The 17,594-nt window shown below is 45.9% G+C and overlaps 1 non-coding gene across 1 annotated transcript; it reads right to left on the bottom strand.

Moving 5' to 3' along the window:
• Positions 1-17,193: 17,193 nt before the first annotated feature.
• On the bottom strand, positions 17,194-17,331 carry LOC119927550. The gene has a single exon (XR_005450543.1). It is a non-coding gene; the product is annotated as a small nucleolar RNA SNORA7 (small nucleolar RNA).
• Between the last annotated feature and the right edge of the window lie 263 nt (positions 17,332-17,594).

Here is a 17,594-nt window from a genome sequence, read left to right as displayed (position 1 = left end):
TTATTATTATTATTATTATTAAAAAAGGTTGCTCAGTCTGGGGAGATGTTATAGAGGAAGAAGTGACTGGATTTTGGGAGCAACTGAATCTGGGGGTTGAGAGAGAGAGAGAGTCAAGGATAATTCCAAGGCCCTGGGCTTAAGAGACAGGGAATATGGTGGTGGTGGCAACTGCGACGGGAAAATTGGATGGTGAAGTGCATTTTCGACTTGTACTTCCCAAGCGCTTAGTACAATGCTCTGCACACAGCAAGCCCTCAATAAACATGATTGAATGAATGAAATAATTACATGGTATTTGTTAAGCACTTATTATTTGCCAAGCACTGGTCCAAGCCCTGTACTTCTGAAGTGCTTAGTACAGTGCTCTGCGCACAGTAAGCTCTCAGGAAATACGATTGAATGAATGAATAAATTTGGGAGAGAATAGGAGTTCAGTGTTGGACATGTTTGATATGAAGTTCTAGACTGTGAGCCCGTTGTTGGGTAGGAATTGTCTCTATATGTTGCCGATGTGTAATAATAATGATAATTGCATTTATTAAGCGCCTACCATGTGCACAGCACTGTTCTAAACACTGAGGAGGTTACAAGGTTCACCAGGTTGTCCCATGGGGGGGGCTCGCAGTCTTCATCCCCATTTTACAGGTGAGGGAACTGAGGCCCAGAGAATAATAATAATAATAATGATGGCATTTATTAAGCGCTTACTATGTGCCAAGCACTGTTCTAAGCGCTGAGTGAAGTGAAGTGACTTGCCCAAAGTCACACAGTTGACAATCGGCGGAGCCGGGATTTGAACCCATGACCTCTGACTCCAAAGCCCGGGCTCTTTTCCACTGATCCACGCTGCTTCTCTAAGTGCTTTGTACTTCCCAAGCGCTTAGTACAGCCCTCTGCACACAGTAAGCACTCAATAAATACGATTGAATGAATGACTGAATGAATGAAGTGCTCGTAGGACATTCATGTAGAGATGTACTCAAGGTAGGACACAATAATAAATAATAATTATGGGATTTGTTAAGTGCTTACTATACGAGGCACTGTACTAAGCACTGGGTAGATACAAGCCAATTGAGTCCCTGTCTCACGAGGGCCTCACGGTCTCAATCCCCTTTTTGCAGATGAGGGAACTGAGGCCCAGAGAAGTGAAGTGACTTGCCTAAGGTCACACAGCGGACAGGAGGCAGAGCTGGGCTTAGATCCCATTTAGAGATGTCCAAGAGGCAGTAGGAGATGAAAACTGCAGAGAAAGAGTGTTTGGGGCTAGATTGGTAAATTGGAGCATAATCCCTGTAATAATAATAATAATGATGGCATTTGTTAAGCGCTTACTATAATAATAATAATGATGATGGCATTTATTAAGTGCTTACTATGTGCAAAGCACTCTTCTAATCAATCAATCAATCAATCGTATTTATTGAGCGCTTACTGTGTGCAGAGCACTGTACTAAGCGCTTGGGAAGTACAAGTTGGCAACATATAGAGACAGCCCCTACCCAACAGTGGGCTCACAGTCTAAAAGGGGGAGACAGAGAACAAAACCAAACATACTAACAAAATTAAATAAATAGAATAGATATGTATGTTCTAAATGCTGTACATGTATGTTCTAAATGCTGTATATGTATGTTCTAAATGCTGGGGGGGGATACAAGGTGATCATGTTGTCCCACGGGGGGCTCACAGTCTGAAGCCCCATTTTACAGATGGGGGAACTGAGGCACAGAGAAGTGAAGTGACCTGCCCAAGGTCACACAGCAGACATGTGGGGAGCTAGAATTCGAACCCATGACCTCCGACTTCCAAACCCGTGCTTTTTCCACTGAGCCACGCTGCTTCTCTAAGTGGTAGCTGCAGCCACCTCCCTCATCACTCTCTTTCATTGATTCATTCATTCAATCGTATTTATTGAGCGCTTACTGTGTGCAGAGCACTGTACTAAGCGCTTGGGAAGTACAAGCCGGCAACATCTAGAGACGGTCCCTACCCAACAACGGGCTCACAGTCTAGAAGGGGGAAGCCCAAATCATTAACCTCTACCTATCACTCCAGCTTTTTTGTTGCGTTGTGTTTTTTGTTTTTAGGATATTTGTGCTTACTATGTGTCAGGCTCTGAACTAAGTGCTGAGGTTGGACACAGTCCATGTCCCACGTGGGACTCACAGTCTTAATCCCCAATTTACAGATGAGGTAGTTAAGGCACAGAGAAGCAGCGCGGCTCAATGGAAAGAGCACGGGCTTGGGAGTCAGCGGTCACGGGTTCAAATCCCGGCTCTGCCAATTGTCAGCTGTGTGACCTTGGGCAAGTCACTTAACTTTTCTGTGCCTCAGTTACCTCATCTGTAAAATGGAGATTAAGACTATGAGCCCCACGTGGGACAACCTGATCACCTTGTATCTACCCCAGCACTTAGAACAGTGCTTTGTACATAGTAAGTGCTTAACAAATGCTATTATTATTATTATTATTATTATCATTAAAGTCACACAGCAGACAATTGAAGGGCGGGGATTAGAAGTCAGATCCTTCTGACTCCAGAGCCTGTGCTCTTCCACTGGGCCACGCTGTTTCTAGTTACTAGGCACAGTCATTCATTCATTCATCCAATCGTATTTATTGAGTACTTACTGTGTGCAGAGCACTATACTAAGCGCTTGGGAAGTACAAGTCGGCAACATATAGAGACGGTCCCTACCCGACAACGGGCTCACAGTCTAGAAGACGGGCTCAATCATTTACCACTCGCTCCCAAATCAATCACGGGTATTTAATGAGCGCTTACTATGTGTACAGCACTGTACTGAGCATATGAAGGAGCATGATACAACAGAATTAGCAGATACTTTCCCTGCCCACAACGTGCTTGCAGTCTAGAGGGGAAGACAGACATTAATGTGAATAAAGACTCCAGATTCCTCCTACAACTTTCTGTGAGCCCACTGTTGGGTAGGGACCGTCTCTATATGTTGCCATCTTGTACTTCCCAAACACTTAGTACAGTGCTCTGCACACAGTAAGCGCTCAATAAATACGATTGAATGAATGAATTAATGAATGAGCCATTTCGATTCCTTTCTCACATAATAATAATAATGATGATGGTATTTGTTACTATAATAATAATAATAATAATAGCATTTGTTAAGCACTTACTATGTGTGAAGCACTGTTCTAAGCGCTGGGGGGGGATACAGGGTAATGAGGTTGTCCCACGTGGAGCTCCCAGTCTTCATCCCCATTTTCTAGATGAAGGAACTGAGGCCCAGAGAAGTGAAGTGACTTGCCCAAAGTTACACAGCAGACAAGTGGTGGAGCCGGGATTCAGACCCATGAACAAGCACTGTTCTAAGCGCTGGGGTAGATGCCAGGTAATCAGGTTGTCCCACGTGGGGCTCACAGGCTTAATCCCCCTCTTACAGATGAGGAAACTGAGGCACAGAGAAGTTGAGTTGCCCAAAGTCACACAGCTGGCAAGTGGCAGAGCTGGGATTAGAACCCACGACCCCTGACTTCCAAGCCCGGGCTCTTTCCACTGAGCCACGCTGCTTACAGTCTAGAGGACGAGCTTTCAGTCTAGAGGACAAGCTCTTCACTTTGTTTAATAAATGCCATTATTATTATTATTATCTTCACATCTCTAGGCACTGTACAATCTCTATCCTCATCAGCTCTGAAATTCCTATCCAACCACAACCTCCTCACCCGCTTTCTCTCCCATACCTGCCCTGTTCCTCCACAGAGACCTCCAAACCTTTGAGCCCATCCAATTTTCTGAAGTCATTTGGTCTCCACACCCAACCTACCTTCTCTTGGTAAATAAATCCATGCTTTCAACGTTGTTCTCTCCACTGAATTCAACTCCCTTGCTCTCCCGTCCATCTGCCAACCTTCTACTTTTATTTTGTGAGCCCCACATGGGACAACCTCATGACCTTGTATCCCCCCAGCGCTTAGAACAGTGCTTTGCACATAGTAAGTATGTAATAAATGGCATCATTATTATTATTATTATTATTATTATTATTTATCTCACAACCGTGGATCACCTCCTCAGTACGTTTCTTCCACTCTTGTGCCCGAACTGCAGACCTTTGATGGCAGAAATCCAAACACCAGGGTAATAATAATAATAATAATAATAATAATAATGAGGGCATTTGTTAAGTGTTTACTATGTGCAGAGCACTGTTCTAAGCGCTGGGGGGATACAAGATGATCAAGGCTCTACTGAGAGCTCACCTCCTCCAGGAGGCCTTCCCAGACTGAGCCCCCTCCTTCCTCTCCCCCTCGTCCGCCCCTCCATCCCCCCGTCTTGCCTCCTTCCCTTCCCTACAGCACCTGTATATATGTATAAATGCTCGTACATATTTATTACTCTATTTATTTATTTATTTTACTTATACATATCTATTCTATTTATTTTATTTTGTTAGTATGTTTGGTTTTGTTCTTTGTCTCCCCCTTCTAGACTGTGAGCCCACTGTTGGGTAGGGACTGTCTCTATATGTTGCCAACTTGTACTTCCCAAGCGCTTAGTCCAGTGCTCTGCACACAGTAAGCGCTCAGTAAATACGATTGATTGATTGATTGATTGACCCGGTGACCTACTTTAGTAAGCTTCCTTTTCCTCTGTCCGTTCAGTCGCTCGGATTTACTGAGCGCTCCCCAGACGCAGAGCGGTGGATTAAGTAGAGAAGCAGCGTGGCTCAGTGGCTAGAGCCCGGGCTTGGGAGCCAGAGGTCATGGGTTCTAATCCTGGCTCCGCCACTTGTCAGCTGGGTGAGACTTTGGGCAGGTCACCTCACTTCTCTGGGCCTCAGTGACCTCATCTGTAAAATGGGGATGAAGACTGGGAGCCCCGTGTGGGACAACCTGATCACCTTGTATCCTCCCCAGCGCTTAGAACAGTGCTTTGCACATAGGAAGCGCTTAACAAATGCCATTATTATTATTATTATTATTATTATTTAGTGATAAAATGAAACCCATCAGGTGTAATCTCCCTAAAAATCTCACCTGCTCCTCTCCTCTCCCCTCCTTCTGCCCACTCTGAGACTTTCCCATCCTTCCTAGCAGTATCTCAAGAGGCAGTCTCCTGCCTCTTCTCAATATCCATCCCCTCAACCTGTGCCTCCGACCCCATCCCTTTGGGTCTCTATATGTTGCCAAATTGTACTTCCCAAGCGCCTAGTACAGTGCTCTGCACACAGTAAGCACTCAATAAATACGATTGATGATGATTGATGATGATCAAGACACTTGCTCCCTCCTTCCCTCCCTGACTTTTATCTTCAACCATTCACTTTCCAATGGCTCCTTCTCCACTGCTTTCAAACATAGTCCTGACTCTCAGAGGACTCCTGCCACTTGTCTGTTGTGTGACCTTGGGCCAGTCACTTCACATCTCTGTGCCTCAGTTACCTCATCTGTTAAATGAGGACTAATACTGTGAAACAGTATTCACAGTACTCACAGCAGGGTGGGGATCAGATGATCTGGGTTCTAATCCTGGCTCTGTCATTTGCCTGCTTTGTGACTTTAGGCAAGTCAATTAACTTCTCTGTGTCTCAGTTTCCTCAACTGTAAAAAATAGGGATACAATACCTGTCTTCCCTCTCACTTTTAGACTCTGAATTACAAGTAGGACAGGTTCTGTATCTGACCCGATTAACTTGAATCTACTCCGGTGATTAGAACAGTGCTTGGTACATAATAATAACAATAATGGCATTTGTTAAGCGCTTACTATAATAATAATAATAATAATAATAATAATGGCATTTATTAAGCGCTTACTATGTGCAAGGCACTGTTCTAAGCGCTGGGGGTATACAAGGAGATCAGGTTGTCCCACAGGGGGCTCACAGTCTTCATCCCCATTTTACAGATGAGGTAACTGAGGCCCAGAGAAGTGAAGTGACTTGCCCAAAGTCACACAGCTGACAATTGGTGGAGCTGGGATCTGAACCCATGACCTCTATGTGCAAAGCACATAACTTTACTTTACTATGCTTTACTATGTGCAAAGCACTCAGCCCTCTCTTCTGCCAGACAAAACTATTTCCCCTCCCTTATTGACACCCATGCCCATCACCCCCACCAGCTCTTCCGTACATTCAACTCCCTTCTCAGGCCCCCGGTTCCTCCCCCTCCTCCTTCCCTCACCCCCAACGATCTGGCCTCCTACTTCATTAACAAAATTAAATCCATCCGGTCCGACCTCCCCCCCCTTCTCCAACCCCCCGGCTCTCAACACTCTCTGCTACTCTCCCATCCTTCCCAGCAGTATCCTCAGAGGAGCTCTCCTCCATCCTCTCAAGTGCTACTCCGGCCACCTGTGCTTCTGACCCCATTCCCTCTCATCTCCTGAAATCTCTCGCTCCATCCCTTCTCCCCTCCTTAACTTCCATCTTCAACCACTCACTCTCCACTGGTTCCTTCCCCTCTGCTTTCAAACATGCCCATGTCTCTCCCATCCTAAAAAAACCCTCTCTTGACCCCACGTCACCTTCTAGTTATCGTCCCATATCCCTCCTACCATTCCTTTCCAAACTCCTTGAACGAGTTGTCTACACGCGCTGCCTAGAATTCCTCAACAACAACTCTCTCCTCGACCCCCTCCAGTCTGGCTTCCGTCCCCTACATTCCACGGAAACTGCCTTATCAAAGGTCACCAATGACCTCCTGCTTGCCAATCCCAACGGCTCATACTCTGTCCTAATCCTCCTCGACCTCTCAGCTGCCTTTGACACTGTGGCCCACCCCCTTCTCCTCAACACGCTATCTGACCTTGGCTTCACAGACTCCGTCCTCTCCTGGTTCTCCTCTTACCTCTCCGGTCGTTCATTCTCAGTCTCTTTTGCAGGCTCCTCCTCCCCGTCCCATCCCCTTACTGTGGGGGTTCCCCAAGGTTCAGTGCTTGGTCCCCTTCTGTTCTCGATCTACACGCACTCCCTTGGTGACCTCATTTGCTCCCACGGCTTCAACTATCATCTCTACGCTGATGACACCCAGATCTCCATCCCTGCCCCTGCTCTCTCCCCCTCTCTCCAGGCTCGCATCTCCTCCTGCCTTCAGGACATCTCCATCTGGATGTCTGCCCGCCACCTAAAGCTCAACATGTCGAAGACTGAACTCCTTGTCTTCCCTCCCAAACCTTGCCCTCTCCCTGACTTTCCCATCTCCGTTGACGGCACTACCATCCTTCCCATCTCACAAGCCCGCAACCTTGGTGTCATCCTCGACTCTGCTCTCTCATTCACCCCTCACATCCAAGCCATCACCAAAACCTGCCAGTCTCAGCTCTGCAATATTGCCAAGATCTGCCCTTTCCTCTCCATCCCAACCACTACCCTGCTCATTCAAGCTCTCATCCTATCCCGTCTGGACTACTGCATCAGCCTTCTCTCTGATCTCCCATCCTTGTGTCTCTCTCCACTTCAATCCATACTTCATGCTGCTGCCCGGATTATCTTTGTCCAGAAACGCTCTGGGCATGTTACTCCCCTCCTCAAAAATCTCCAGTGGCTACCAATCAATCTGCGCATCAGGCAGAAACTCCTCACCCTGGGCTTCAAGGCTGTCCATCCCCTCGCCCCCTCCTACCTCACCTCCCTCCTCTCTTTGTACTGCCCAGCCCACACCCTCCGCTCCTCCGCCGCTAATCTCCTCACCGTACCTCGTTCTCGCCTGTCCCGCCATTGACCCCCGGCCCACGTCCTCCCCCGGGCCTGGAACGCCCTCCCTCTGCCCATCCGCCAAGCTAGCTCTCTTCCTCCCTTCAAGGTCCTACTGAGAGCTCACCTCCTCCAGGAGGCCTTCCCAGACTGAGCCCCTTCTTTCCTCTCCCCCTCGTCGCCCTCTCCATCACCCCCATCTTACCTCCTTCCCTTCCCCACAGGTCCTGTATATATGTATATATGTTTGTACATATTTATTACTCTATTTATTTATTTATTTATTTTACTTGTAAATATCTGTTCTATTTATTTTATTTTGTTAGTATGTTTAGTTTTGTTCTCTGTCTCCCCCTTTTAGACTGTGAGCCCACTGTTGGGTAGGGACTGTCTCTATATGTTGCCAATTTGTACTTCCCAAGCGCTTAGTACAGTGCTCTGCACATAGTAAGCGCTCAATAAATACGATTGATGATGATGATGATGATGGTCTAAGTGCTGGAAAGGATACAAGGTGATCAGGTTGTCCCACGTGGGGCTCACAGTCTTAATCCCCATTATAAAGATGAGGTAACTGAGGCACAGAGAAGTTAAGTGACTGGCCCAAAGGCACACAGCTGACAGTTGGCAGAACAGGGATTTGAACCCATGACCTTGGACTCCCAAGTCCATGCTCTTTCCACTGAGCCATGCTGTACAGTGGAAAGCTCGTTAAGTGCTTACGTACTAAGCACCTAACAAATATCATAAAAAACAAAAACAAAAGACTGTCTAGGACTCTTGATAATTCTACTGACTGTGACTGCTCCATTATGATGTTAGCTACTTGTGGTCTGGGAAAAAGCCTTGTGGTTCTGTTATAATAATAATAATGATTATTGTGGTATTTGTTAAGTGCTTACTATGGGACAGACTGTTCTAAATGCTGGGGTGGATACAAACAAATTGGGATGGACAAAGTCCCTGTCCCACGTGGGGCTCACAGTCTCAATCCCCATTTTACAAGTGAGGGAACTGAAGTCCAGAGAAGTGAAGTGAAGTACCCTAGTGCTTAGAACAATGCTTGGTGCATAGTGAGTGCTTAACAAGTGTCATTATTATTATTATTTATTATGAGATCCTCCAACATGGTCTGCACAGAACCAGACCTATCACACAATGCTGCTTTGCTCCGATGGTGGTGGGGAGTCGTTCAGATGGACTACGGTCAAGTTGGACACAAAGCTTTGCAGAGTAATCGCAGGCCTTTTATGAGCTTCTCAGCCCAGTTCCATTTGTACAGCCCTTGCCGGAGAACACGTCTACCGTGGCGTGACTTGCCCAAAGTCACACAGCTGACAATTGGCGGAGCCGGGATTTGAACCCATGACCTCTGACTCCAAAGCCCGGGCTCTTTCCACTGAGCCACGCTGCTTCTTAGCACGCTTCAGCTGATAGCTGGCTAACGTAGGCAAAGACAGAACATGCACTTCGCAGCGTGCTGCGCCTTACCCGCCTACTCACTGTCCGCACCCTGTGACCCAGCGGGGACATGACTGGCAGCCCCGTGCAAGCCATTAGCACTATGATGATGATGATGATGATGATGGCATTTATTAAGCGCTTACTATGTGCAAAGCACTGTTCTAAGCGCTGGGGAGGTTACAAGGTGATCGGGTTGTCCCACGGAGGGCTCACAGTCTTAATCCCCATTTTACAGATGAGGTAACTGAGGCCCAGAGAAGTTAAGTGACTTGCCCAAAGTCACGCAGCTGCCAATTGGCAGAGCTGGGGCCTCTGACTCCAAAGCCCGTGCTCTTTTCCACTGAGCCACGCTGCTTCTCAATCCCTATAATCAATCCCTCTGTGCAGGTTCTCCTCCCTAAAGTCTTAGGACTTAGGAGGCTCATCCATCCTTCCTGACGGAAAACTGGGCCATCCTATACTTTTAACAAGACGACTGCATTTCAATTTTATATGAAATAAATGGGTACTCATTTTGAGGCTGCTGAGTTGCCGTGATACCAATCACAAATGCTTTATCTATCCAATTATTCCAAAACATCACCCTCAGATACTTGGAAGCAAGACAGATTTTGACATACTTTCTTAAATTGGACATTCAGATTCTACTTGACTTGCCCATTGGGTTTTGAATTTTGCCCGAATGATTTGCTCCACCTTTAAAATAATATATCTTAGACTCCCACACCATGGGAAATTCAAAATGGACTGAATACCTCTTTGTGCTCTCTTTTCAGGGACTCAGCCCCACTCCTGGGATGGGAGGAGAGTGACGTTTACTACTATTGGAAGAGAACATATAATAATAGTAATAATAATAATAATAGTAATAATAATAATAGTAATAATATGTTAAGAATTTACTACGGACTAGACACTGTACTAAGCCCTGGGGTAGATATAAGGTAATCAGGGCAGACATCGTCCCTATCCCACATGGAGCTCATTGTCTAAGGGGAAGGGAGAACACGAATTTAATCCCCACCCAATAGCTCAAGAAATGGAGACACTAGAAGTTAAATGACTTGCCCAAGGTAATAGGAAAGTGGCAGAGCCAGGATTGGAACTCAGGTCTTTCTGATTTTTAAGATTGGGCTTTTTTCACCCAGCTGCACTGAGAAGTGTATGCAAAACCCACTCCAAATGGGCACTGTAGCTTTGACATTGGCTACATTTCCCACAGTCCTCCTGCCAGACTTATTTTGAAAGAATTTTAAAGCACCCTGCTCTAATTTTTCTGATATTTCAAATTCAAATCTCCCTTGGTGTCTGACAATATAAAATTAAATATCGCCCAAAATGGATTGTAAAATTTGTCTTTTAAAAATCTCATAGGCGGCAATTTAAAGTTCTCACTTTTTTAAGGGACCCTTAAAAGTGTTTCTAAAATTTCTATTTTGGAAAGGGGCAGTTTCAATGCTTCACGTACATTTTTCTTATGGTTAAGGATTGAATGTTCAACAAATACAATATTACCTTAAGCATCTTTCCACCAGACAAGAAGATTGAACGTTCCAAAGAAACAAAAAATCCTCACTTCAATTGCTTTATTGTTTGGTCTATCACAAACAGAGCTTCTTGAAAATCCTTTATTAGAAAAAAAGGCCAATCCTTCATGTATGATCTTTCATATGCCTTTGAATGAGAGACTCTCTCAGCAAGATGTATTCAAAAAACTATGATTCAAACTGTGTTATCCTGTTATAAAGAGGCCCGCTAAACATTTCTGAAGCAATTTGGACAGTTGTCATTCAGTTGCAAACAATGTGAACACAATCTATTGACATGAAATTGAGACTCAGGGGAGAAGGTATTCAAAAATTTTCAAACAGATTCACTTGCTGCAGAGAAAGACATTTCCTTACTTCCAGTATTAACAATAGACATTTCAGAACTCCAATACCCACAGACATCAACAAAAACTATCTACAAGGATTTGCTGAGATCCACGCAGTTGAACAACTTTATGTAGGATCCATTTAAATTAAAATAAGTACGCAAGACTGGAAGCTCACTGTAGACAGGGACTGAGTCTGCTGATTCTGTTGTTATTGTGCTCTTCCAAGTGCTTAGTACAGTGCTCTGCACATAGTATGCGCTCCGTAAATACAATTGATTGATCGATTGACACTTGGGGACTTTGAAGTCAGAGATCATTTCATGGGACTGAGGCAAGCATGTCTTAGTGGAAAGAGCAAGAAATTGGAAGCTAAACCACCGGCTGGCTGGAATCTGGGCAAGTCATTTGACCTTTTTGTACCTCTGTTTCCTCATTTGCAAACTAATAATGGCGATGAGATCCACCACTTCCCCTGCCTCCCTAGCTCTGGTGGGGAAGCTTCTGCGTCTGATCTAATTCATTCATTCATTCAATCGTATTTACTTAGCACTTGCTGTGTGCAGAGCACTGCACTAAGCGCTTGGAAAAGTACAATTCAGCCACAGAGAGAGACAAACCCTACCCAACGACAGGCTCACACTCTAGAAGCTGGGAGACAGACAACAAAACAAAACAAAAAAATTAGGCAGGCATCAATAGCATCATTATAAATAAATAGAATTATAGGTATATACACATCATTAATAAAATAAATGGAATAATAAATATGTGCATATATACACAAGTGCTGTGGGGTGGGGAGGCGGGTAGAGCAGAGGGAGGGAGTTGGGGTGATGGGAAAGGGAGGAGGAGCAGAGGAAAAGGGGGACTTAGTCTGGGAAGGCCTCCTGGAGGAGGTGAGCTTTCAGTAGGGAGCTAATAATGGGTGCCTTGCCTGTATCCTCATCTGGACATTCTTCTCGCAGGAAGCACTAGATCATTCCCATTGGCAGAGCCCAGTTCTGACAATATTCAGGCTTCTATTGGAGGCCGAGGTCAGGGAACTGAAGGGGAAGTAGGAAATTGTCCTGAGAATTACATTTCCCAGAAGGCAAAGGACTACATTTCTCCACGTCTCCCGGAATGAGAGCTGGCTAAGCTCAGAGGAGCCTTTCGTTAATGTTCATCATCATCATCATCCTCAATTGTATTTATTGAGCGCTTACTGTGTGCAGAGCACTGTACTAAGCGCTTGGGAAGTACAAGTTGGCAACATATAGAGACAATCCCTACCCAACAGTGGGCTCACAGTCTAAAAGGGGGAGACAGAGAACAAAACCAAACATACTAATAAAATAAAATAAATAGAATAGATATGTACAAGTACAATAAATAAATAAGTAAATAGAGTAATAAATATGTACAAACATATATACATATATACAGGTGCTGTGGGGAAGGGAAGGAGGTAAGATGGGGGTGATGGAGAGGGCGACGAGGGGGAGAGGAAGGAAGGGGCTCAGTTTGGGAAGGCCTCCTGGAGGAGGTGAGCTCTCAGCAGGGCCTTGAAGGGAGGAAGAGAGCTAGCTTGGCGGATGGGCAGAGGGAGGGCATTCCAGGCCTGGGGGATGACGTGGGCCGGGGGTCGATGGCGGGACAGGCGAGAACGAGGTACGGTGAGGAGATTAGCGGTGGAGGAGCGGAGGGTGTGGGCTGGGCTGGAGAAGGAGAGAAGGGAGGGGAGGTAGGAGGGGGCGAGGGGATGGACAGCCTGGAAGCCCAGGGTGAGGAGTTTCTGCCTGATGTGCAGATTGATTGGTAGCCACTGGAGATTTTTGAGGAGGGGAGTAACATGCCCAGAGCATTTCTGGACAAAGACAATCCGGGCAGCAGCATGAAGTATGGATTGAAGTGGGGAGAGACACGAGGATGGGAGATCAGAGAGAAGGCTGATGCAGTAGTCCAGACGGGATAGGATGAAAGCTTGAACGAGCAGGGTAGCGGTTTGGATGGAGAGGAAAGGGCTGATCTTGGCAATGTTGCAGAGCTAAGATGGGCAGGTTTTGGTGACGGCTTTGACGTGAGGGGTTAATGAGAGAGCGGAGTCGAGGATGACACCAAGGTTGCGGGCTTGTGAGACGGGAAGGATGGTAGTGCCATCAACAGAGATGGGAAAGTCAGGGAGAGGGCAGGGTTTGAGAGGGAAGACAAGGAGTTCAGTCTTGGACATGTTGAGTTTTAGGTGGCGGGAAGACATCCAGATGGAGATGTCCTGAAGGCAGGAGGAGATGTGAGCCTGGAGAGAGGGGGAGAGAGCAGGGGCAGAGATGTAGATCTGGGTGTCATCAGCGTAGAGATGATAGTTGAAGCCGTGGGAGCGAATGAGGTCACCAAGGGAGTGAGTGTAGATTGAGAACAGAAGGGGACCAAGAACTGAACCTTGATGAACCCCCACAGTAAGGGGATGGGAGGGGGAGGAGGAGCCTGCAAAAGAGACTGAGAATGAATGTTAATGTCTATCTTCCCTGCTAGACTGTAAGCTCACTGTGGGCAGGGAATGTGTCTGTTTATTGTTATATGTACTTTCCCAAGCGCTTAGTACAGTGCACTGCACACAGTAAGCACTCAATAAATACTGACTCACTATCTTTTAAATTACATGTTTTGTTTTATTTTGTTGTCTGTCTCCTCCTTCTAGACTGTGAGCTCGTTGTTGGGTAGGGACCATCTCTATATGTTGCCGACTTGTACTTTGGGGGAAGAAGCGTGGCTCAGTGAAAAGAGCCCGGGCTTTGGAATCAGAGTCCATGGGTTCGAATCCCGGCTCCGCCAATTGTCAGCTGTGTGACTTTGGGCAAGTCACTTAACTTCTCTGTGCCCCAGTTACTTCATCTGTAAAATGGGGATTAAGATAGTGAGCCCCCCATGGGACAACCTGATCACCTTGTAACCTCCCCGGTGCTTAGAACAGTGCTTTGCACATAGTAAGCACTTAATAAATGCCATCATCATTATCATTATTGTTCCCAAACACTTGGTATGGTGCTCTCCACACAGTAAGCGCTCAATAAATATGATTGAATGAATGAATGAATGAGTGAAATTAAGGAGTAGGAACTCTTTTTAGCTTCCTCTGTGGCTCTCTCTTTTCTCTGCCTGTCTTGCTGTTGAGCCTTGTTGATAGTAAGACTGAAGATGTCATATGTGGTTTGTGAGCCACCAAACTTCAGCCATCCTGGTGCAAGCTCTCATAATATTGTAGCTAGACTTCTAGAACTCACCTCTAGACTAAGCTTTCAATCATTCAGTCATTCAATAGTATTTATTGAGCGCTTACTGCTATGGTCTATACTACGGTCCCTACCCAACAGTGGGCTCACAGTCTAGAAGGGGGGAGACAGACAACAAAACAAAACATATTAACAAAATAAAATAAATAGAATAAACATGTACAAGTAAAATAAATAAATAAATAGAGTAATAAATATGTACAAACATATATATACATATACAGGTGCTGTGGGGAGGGGAAGGAGGTAAGGCGGGGGGATGGGGAGGGGGAGGAGGGGAAGAGGAAGGAGGGGGCTCAGTATGGGAAGGCCTCCTGGAGGAGGTGAGCTCTCAGTAGGACTTTGAAGAGCGGAAGAGAGCTAGCTTGGTGGATGTGCAGAGGGAGGGCATTCCAGGCCAGGGGGAGGACGTGGGTTGGGGGTCGATGGTGGGACAGGCGAGAACGAGGCACAGTGAGGAGGTTAGCAGCAGAGGAGTGGAGGGTGCGGACTGGGCTGGAGAAGGAAAGAAGGGAGGTGAGGTGGGAGGGGCGAGGTGATGGACAGCCTTGAAGCCAAGAGTGAGGAGTTTTTGCCTGATGTGTAGGTTGATTGGTAGCCCCTGGAGATTTTTCAGGAGGGGAGTAACATGCCCAGAGCATTTCTGCACAAAGATGATCCAGGCAGCAGCGTGAAATATGGATTGAAGTGGGGAGAGACAGGAGGATGGGAGATCAGAGAGGAAGCTGATGCAGTAATCCAGCTGTGATAGGATGAGAGATTGAACCAGCTGGGTAGCGGTTTGGATGGAGAGGAAAGGGCGGATCTTGGCGATGTTGCGGAGGTGAGACCGGCAGGTTTTGGTGACGGCTTGGATGTGAGGGGTGAACGAGAGAGCAGAGTCGAGGATGACACCAAGGTTGCGGACTTGTGAGACGGGTAGGATGGTAGTGCCATCTACAGTGATGGGAAAGTCAGGGAGAGGGCAGGGTTTGGGAGGGAAGATAAGGAGTTCAGTCTTGGACAGTCTTGGACAAGCTTGATTTGGGCTGGGAATGTGTCTGCTAATCCTATTGTCCTCTCCCATGTGCTTAGTACAGGGCTCTGCACATAGTAAGCACTCAATAAATACCATTGGTTGATTGAGTGATTGATTGATTTGTATCTCCCTACTTCTGGGCTCTCTCCTTTCCAATCTATACTTCATGCTGCTATCTGGATCATCGTCTTGAAGCATTGCTCAGCATACACCCCTTCACTCCATAAAAATATCCATTACTTCCATTTCTCCCAAACAATAATTGTAATAATAATTATTGTTTTTATTCTATTCAGAAGCAGCATGGCTCAGTGGAAAGAGCACGGGCTTGGGAGTCGATGTCATGGTTTCTAGTCCAGGCTCCACCACTTGTCAGCTGTGTGACTTTGGGCAAGTCACTTCACTTCTCTGGGCCTCAGTTACCTCATACTGTGAGCCCCATGTGGAACAACCTGATTGTTGTTGATCAGTGAACAGTGTGGAGCTGAGAAGTGTGGCCTAGTGGATAGAGCATGGTCCAGGGTGTCAGAGACCTGGGGTTCTATTCCTGGCTGTGCCACATGCCTGCTGTGTGACCTTGGGTAAATCACTTCACTGCTCTTTGCCTCAGTTTCCTCCTCTGTAAAATGGGGCTTCGCCGCCTGTGCTCCCACCTAAATGAAACTGTGAGCCACTGTTGGGAGAAACACTGTGTCTGACTTTGCTTGTATCTACCCCAGTGCTTCGAACAGTGCTTGACACATAGTGTTTAACAAGCGTCATAATAATAATCCCCACTTTTCCATTCTGACGGGCTACCCAAATTAGACTATTAACGATTCTCTTAACAAATAAATCATCTTTCCTGATTGTCACTTGTCAAAAAGAATTCTGTGCATTAGGTCAACTAATGAAACATACTGAGCAAGTCACTTAACTTCTCTGGCCTCAGTTACCTCGTCTGTAAAATGGGGATCAAGATTGTGAGTCCCATGAGGGACACAGACTGTATTTAACCTGATTACCTGGTATCTACCCCAGTGCCTAGAACAGTGCTTGGCATATAGTAAGCACTTAACAAATACCACAATTATTATTATTACTGCGTTAATCAAATGTATTACAATGCTGCAATGCTGTATCAAAATTGATATAAAGGTAAAGCCTGCGATTAAAACAGTGAGTTCCCAATCTGTAATAACAATAATAATAATAATAATAATAACAATAATAATAATAATAATAATAATAATGGCATTTATTCATTCAATTGTATTTATTGAGCGCTTACTGTGTGCAGAGCACTGTACTAAGCACTTGGGAAGTACAAGTTGGCAACATATAGAGACGGTCCCTACCCAACAGCGGGCTCACAGTCTAGAAGCGCTTACTATGTGCAAAGCACTGTTCTAAGTGCTGGGGAGGTTACAAGGTGATCAGGTTGTCCCACGTGGGGCTCACAGTCATAATCCCCATTTTACAGATGAGGGAACTGAGACCCAGAGAAGTGAAGTGACTTGCCCAAAGTCACACAGCTGACAATTAGCGGAGTCGGAATTTGAACCCATGACCTCTGACTCCAAAACCAGTGCTCTTTCCACTGAGCCACGCTGCTTCTATATATACCCAACAATAAATTAGTAAAATAAAAGCTGGGAGGCATAAGATGTGTTGTTGTTGTCTTATGCTGTCAAGTCGTTTCCAACCCATAGCGACGCCATAGACACATCTCTCCCAGAACGCCCCACTTCCACCTGCAGTCGTTCTGGTAGTTGAACCATAGAGTTTTCTTGGAAAAAATATGGAAGCGGTTTACCATTGTCTCCTTCTGCACAGTAAACGAGTCTCTGCCCTCGATTCTCTTCCATGCCGCTGCTGCCCAGCACGGGTGAGTTTTGACTTGTAGCCGATTACCTTCCACTCGCTGGTCACTGGCCAAGCTAGGAATGGAATGGGAAGGCCTCTGCTTGACTCTCCCTCCCACTGTCGAGACTGGTAGAGGACTGGAAACTCTCCAGTTGTGACCCTGAGAGGACATAAGATATGAGGGTTATAAAAATCTTAACAATTTCTCAAATTAAAAAAAAATTAAAAGGATTGCTTAGATGAATAAACAACAATGTGTTAGGCAAGGCATGTTGATTGAACACTCCTGGAGAAGAATGTTGGATAGAATTATTTCAGGTCCTTTCATGCGACTTGCTCCTTTGAGCTACCTCTCTGTAACTATCAACTTTCAAAACTTTTATTCTGTTCTCAGCTTTTGATGTGGCCAAGGATCTTCAGTTACAGCCATTTT

Source organism: Tachyglossus aculeatus, chromosome 4, assembly GCF_015852505.1.
Source record: "Tachyglossus aculeatus isolate mTacAcu1 chromosome 4, mTacAcu1.pri, whole genome shotgun sequence".
Classification (NCBI taxonomy): Eukaryota; Metazoa; Chordata; class Mammalia; order Monotremata; family Tachyglossidae; genus Tachyglossus; species Tachyglossus aculeatus.
Note: the sequence above shows the minus strand (reverse complement) of the source record. Positions and strands in the feature narration are given on the sequence as shown.